The 6,000-nt window shown below is 41.5% G+C and overlaps 1 long non-coding RNA gene across 1 annotated transcript in view; it reads left to right on the top strand.

Moving 5' to 3' along the window:
• The window catches only part of LOC110257249, a 62,387-nt gene continuing 56,739 nt past the window's right edge, over positions 353-6,000 (top strand). Inside the window, exon 1 of the long non-coding RNA XR_002339611.1 lies at positions 353-930. This is a non-coding gene — a long non-coding RNA (uncharacterized LOC110257249). The remainder of the gene's footprint in view (positions 931-6,000) is intronic.

The raw sequence follows: 6,000 nt of genomic DNA, 5'->3' as shown, positions 1-6,000 counted from the left end.
AATCTAGACTCTCTTCAGGTTTAGATAAGATATAAATCTTGGAAGCTATTTGTGGTCATTTCTGTCTTTAGCCATGAATGATGTGATACCTCAAGGAAGGAGCAGGACAGAAGTGAAGCAGGCACACAGGAGAAAAAGAGAAAAGGACTTCTGATGACTGGAGACTTTGATTTGTTTACTTCTGGGGCTCAGCTGCATTTCGTCCTTACCCTAATGAGATACCTCAATATCCTTATAAATTATAAAGTATTCCCCAACACACTTTTTTTTTTTTTTTTTGCCAAGGCTGATTTGGGTTGGGTTCTGATAAATTATAGAGGCCCCATCCAGACCCAGAGTCAGAATCTCTGGTGCTGGCTTCCAGATATTGGTACTTATAGCCTCCTTAGCTGATATTCATGGGCATCCAGGTTTGATAACCTGCTCAGAGGTACCATGAGGAGAAATCAGGTAGCCAAATAGAGGAGGGAATATAAGGCATCTCATTCGGATCCACTTTTAACAACCCACGTGCTCTAGAGCTCCGTTTTGTATCTGGTCCTCCATTTCCTCACCTATTAAACAGAGATAGTCTTTCTCATCTTACATTCTGCCAGAGCTATTGTGAGGAGTAAAATAAATACATGTGTGGCAGGTTGAGTTCCTCAGGAAGTAGATTCAGGTGGAGGTTGGCAGGCAGGATGTTCATTGGTCAGTGTTCTCACGCCTGCGGGAGGAAAGGAAGTATAGCAGGTGGGTGGGAAGACAGAGGCTCGTGGGCTCGGCACGGAGAAGACGCTGCAGAGCTGTTGTGAGTTGGCCGGAGGCAGCCTTTCTCCCCACCACCCACTGGCTGTAGTCAGGAATCTGTCTCCAAGCAAGGCAATCCTCGAAAAGGACTGGTTCCCCAGACCTTCATTCCTGGAGGAGGATCCTAATGGCACATCTCAGGTTAGTCAGTTCCTATATGTAATAAACTTTGATCAATAGAGGGAACTTCTCATCCTCTTCCTGAGACCTTGTCCACCTTTAGTGTGTCCAGTTAGAGTGAAAGTCCCCAGTGCAAACTTAGCCTCCAGACAACCCCTCTCTCACCCTTAATCCATCAATTGCCGCAACTTCTGGGTTTACCTTACTATACTTTATTTCTCTTTGTTTTTGCTGCTCTTGTCTTAGTTCCATTTGCCATCTTCTCGTTTGACTTATTTCAACAGCTTCCAGACTCTTTTTCCTAATTCCTGCATTCTTTTTCTGAAATTCGCCCTGCATGCAATTGCCAGAGGAATCTTTCACAACAAAGCATGTCCTCCCCTGCTATAAACCTTTCAGTGGTCCCTACTGCCTCAGGATAGAGACCAAATTGTGGTGTGGCTCATGGAGTCTTCATCTACTTCTGTTCCTCTTACATTTGTCCCTCCTACCAAGCTGCTCACAGCCTCTATAATACAGTGAGCTGTTCTGTGCTTTCTGGCCTTTGCTTATACTCTTCGCTGTTCTTGGAATGACCTTGCTCTTTCCATCTGGATCCTATTTATCTGTTAATAATCATTTCCTCCAGAAACAATCCTGGCCTCTTGGGCTCCCAGCACTTTTGCCCAACAGAACTCATCTTTGTCTGTTATTGCATTTACTTAATATTAAAAAGGGTAATTCTAATATCCCATGTTTATTGACTGCTGATTTAGTATACTGTGCTAAATACTTCATAAAAATTATCTCATTTAATCCTCAAATAACCTTATTAAGTTAGGACTATTATTATCCCTACTATATAGATGAACAAATTGAGCCTTGAGGTAATTGATTCAAAGTCATACTCCGAATGTAGCTGTTAAGAAACCAAACTTGGGTCAGCTCACCTGCATGCAGTAAAGCCCATCTACTGACAATAGGTTGTGGTAAAGGAAATTGCAGCATTTATTGCGGGGCACCAAGCAAGGAACAATTTTTCCAGGGAAAAATTATTAAAGACATGGTAAGGGAGGGCATTGGAGGGTGTGTGATCAGCTCATGGACATTCTTCTGATAGGTTGGTAGTGAGGTAATAAGACGACAACATCCTTAACCTTCTGGTTCCAACAAGTCTGGGATCTACATGCTTGTGGTTAGCACACAGTTAACTTTGTCCACCTGGTAGGGGTTTCAATCTCTGCAAAACAGTTCAAAGGATATGGTTCAGAGTATTATCTATAGTCCTTGAGGAGAAACTAAATGTTCTTGTCTTTGTTTAATGGCTAAAATATTATGCTTTTGTCCTGGTTGACTGTTTTCCTTACTTTCTGCATTTTCTCACTTATCTGATTAAATTTATTCTTTGCAGCTTGGGGAAGGCCTAGGAAGCTGAAGTTTTTCTACAGACAAGAGGCAGGTGTAAGACATGGTACGGGGCGAGGGTCTGTTCCAGGAAGGTCCCATAGGGTCCTGCTCGGTTACATAGTTAGGATTTGAAATCAAGACTGTCTCTTTACACTCTTCTTGTTTTATTAATCTTTTAATTTCAGAACCCAGAAGGGTGCCTGGCACCATCCGAACTAAACCTGGCACAGTGACTAGATTAGTTTGTTTTCAGGGATTGATTTTCTCTACTATATATATATGTTGAAAGTTAGCATTACTAGTGTTTAATGTAGTGTTAACCATATAACGGAAAGCAAATGGAGAACTTTAATTTTTTCTTAAATGCCTTGGCCCGGAGGCTTCTGGGTTTTGATCCTTGACCAAGGACCATAGGAAGGAATGCAACCAAGGTATGAACTAAAATTTACACTAAATTTTCTTTCCAACCAGCAAAGACAAATAACGCCTGTTTAATTTTTCACCTGGGAAAGAAGTTTCTTACCATTTCACTTAATTTTCACAGGTTCTTACCCTTTCACTTAATTTTCACATCAGTAGATGTAACGTCTTCTGAGTTGGCAGGGTCCAAGAATTAAAGAAACAAAAATATGTGTGTTGTGTCACATTTACTCCCCCTTTAACTTCCCCAATACCATACTAAGTTAGATGTTACTATCTCAGTTTGACATTTTTTGGAAAACAGGGCTCAGGAAGGTTGACTTGATCAATTTCACATAGCTAATATGTGCAGGAGCCAGGGTTCACATTCAGGTCTGTCTAATTCCAAACTCTTTGCTTGTTTCTGTATCACCCTGCAGTCCTGCTCACCTCTGTTCCTGGAAAGGCTGGCTTGTCCCCAGAGATCTGTATAACTTCTAATGAGCATTAATGTTCTTATGCATCTTCAATTGCTGGTGCAATTGTTCCCTTGGGAGGAGAGCTGCCTGTTCACCTGGTCCTGTGCCTCCAATTAGGTAATTAGCTGGTAACTCCCTAGGGAGCCAGGTGGACATGCTGTGGCAGAACCTTGAGCAGAAGTGGAGCTGCTGTTTTGTGAAACGGAGATTTTCAAGGGTCTTATCCAAGTATATTGTTCAAGAGGAAACCAAGGGAGTTTGCCTAATCCACAGAGACCGAAAGTAGATTAGTGATTGCCAGAGGCTGAGAGGAAGGGTGGTTCTGGGGAATATTTGCCTAATGGGTATTTTGGGATCTCCACCAAGGGAGGTGAAAATGTTGGAGAACTAGGTGGTGGTGATGATTGTGCAACTTTGAGTGTATGTCTCTACATCAGAATTGTGCCTTTAAAAATGCTTAAAATGGTACATTTTGTGTCAGATGCATTTTACCACAATTTAATAAAATGTTTCCATAAACACATGGGCCATATTTATGGACCATTTGCAACAGGTGGAGCAGGTGCTGTTCTCCTACCCATCTCTGTGTCTAGATGATTTCTTACTGCCATTTTGGTAGTAAAATACATTAATGAACAGCCAGGGCTGTAAACATGCCTGCAGCCTGTGTGTGGGTGTGACCTGCTTTTTTTTTTTTTTTAAACAAATGCTTACTATTAAATTTATTAAAAGGAGGTGGCATTTTAAAATAATGCTGAATTAGCAATCAACATGGAATAAATAGAGACAGACTAAGGAAAATTTAGTTCCAAATGGTAAGATAGGAGAAATTTAATTTCTTTTTTTTTTTTTTTTTTTTTTAGGTTGTGTGTATTTCTGTGGTTGCTCTTCTCGGTTTTTTGTTTGTGTTTGTTTTGTTTTTTGCACATCTATGTACAAATTGTTTTGTTTTTGCACATACGTGTATTTTGGCACATTATCATGCTCCATCAAAAGTGACTAGACATAGTTCCCAGTGCTACACAGCAGGATCCCATTGCTAATCCATCCCAAAGGCAATAGTTGTGTCTGTTACCCCCAAGCTCCCCAACCACCCCACTGTGATTTGCTTTTACTCATCACTCCAGCCCGGAAACTTCTTCCATTAATCCAGGGAGACAGCATGGTATGGAGGAATAAGGCTGGGCTTTGGAGTCAGGTAGACTTAGGTCTGAGTCTCAGCTTCCTAGTTACTTAATGTGCCAGAGCGTGACTTGGCTTGCCTCTGAGCCTTGGGAATGTGTAAAATAGAACTGTTAATAGCACTTTCCTCATAGTAATTCTAATCTTTGCCAACTTCTATCCATAGTGTCTGGCACATGGAAGATGATCAGTACAGTCTGCTTCTTCCCTTCTTGTTTCTCCTTCTCTTCCTTCTTTTCCTCTTTCTCCTTTTTTTCTCCTAATTTCACTCTTCCCCCTTTTCATTGTTTTTATTAAGCACAAAAGAAATGCTAGGGCTAGCAGAAGACAGAGGGCAAAGGAAAGGGCTTGGAAAAGCAGAATTTTCTGTAAATGATAATATCGTCTCTGTTGCTGTCAGTTTTTGGTGTTCTGATGTATATTGACAGGAGTGTAAGGTCTTCAAATCCTCCCACCCTCTATCTCCTTTATTCTTTAATGTTACTCTAATAACATTTAGAATAGACTTAGTACCCCCATTTGACAGATGGAGACACTGAGACTCAGGCAGTTCAAATCAATGGCTGCAAATCATGCTGGAAATGGCAGAGCCAGAATTGAAACAAGAGCAAGTACCTGCCCATGTTTAGCCTTTCTGAGGCCAGAGCTGTAGTCTGCATGTTAGAGACCAGGGTTCTTGGCCTTCCTTAATCACTAAAACTTGATAAGAGGCCAAATTCAGGCAAGGCTTTATTGAGATTCCTGCTGCAGCCAGGGGGAGTGAAAACAAGCAACAGTTTCCCTTGCTTGGTTGTTGAAGGAGGAGTGAGCTTTGGTTCCTTAGGTGAGGTGAGGGTAGGGGTGGGCCCAGACGTCAGGCCAGAGGGGTGGCTTAGGTGGTCTGCCCTCCGCCCCCAGTAGTGTTGTGTGCAGGCGGCATGCAGAACACCCTGATTTTGCTCCAGACTCCTCAGAAATGACAGTTGGGTTTTTGTCTTTTGGAATCTCATCGCCTGTAATCTGCCTCAACTGCACATGGATGCAGCTGTTGGTATTCCCTTATGGTTTCTTTGTGTTTGTTTGCTCAAGGAGATGTTTGTTGAGATACAAGCCCAGCAGCAAAGGTCCCCAGGTCCCAGGTCTCAGCCTGTCTGAGGAGCTGCTGAATGTGTTCCTAACACTTTTTTTATATAAGAAAAGAGTTTCTTTGTTTTGTAATGCAAAGGATTTGTCTTCCTGGGGCACCAAGAGATTGTTTGACTATCCTAGATTGTCCTGATTCCCAGCATCAGGAGGCATAATCTGAATAGAGATCATTAATGTTGTCTTCAAAAGTCCTGAGTTCAAGTCCTGACTTGGCCATTAAAGCCTCCAAAAAGAGCTTAAGCCATGGTAAAGTCATTTGCTTTCATTAATTCACTCATTCGATAGTTCTTTAATGAATAGGTATTCTGCTGGGTGCCGGGAATAAATACAGCAATGAACAAGGCAGATGTTTATTTTCTCACCTCTCTTGTGGAGCTCATATTCTAGTGAAGGAGAAAAACAATTTAAAAAAAAACTAAAACAATGCATAAGTGAAATAATTATTATTTATACCAAATTTTAGAAAGGAAATCAAAAGCAGCCAAGATTTGTACATAAAACAGGAGAGCCCTAACTTATT

Source organism: Sus scrofa, chromosome 16, assembly GCF_000003025.6.
Source record: "Sus scrofa isolate TJ Tabasco breed Duroc chromosome 16, Sscrofa11.1, whole genome shotgun sequence".
In the NCBI taxonomy this organism is placed as follows: domain Eukaryota; kingdom Metazoa; phylum Chordata; class Mammalia; order Artiodactyla; family Suidae; genus Sus; species Sus scrofa.
The sequence above is the reverse complement of the archived record's forward strand: the minus strand, read 5'-3'. Positions and strand labels throughout refer to the sequence as shown.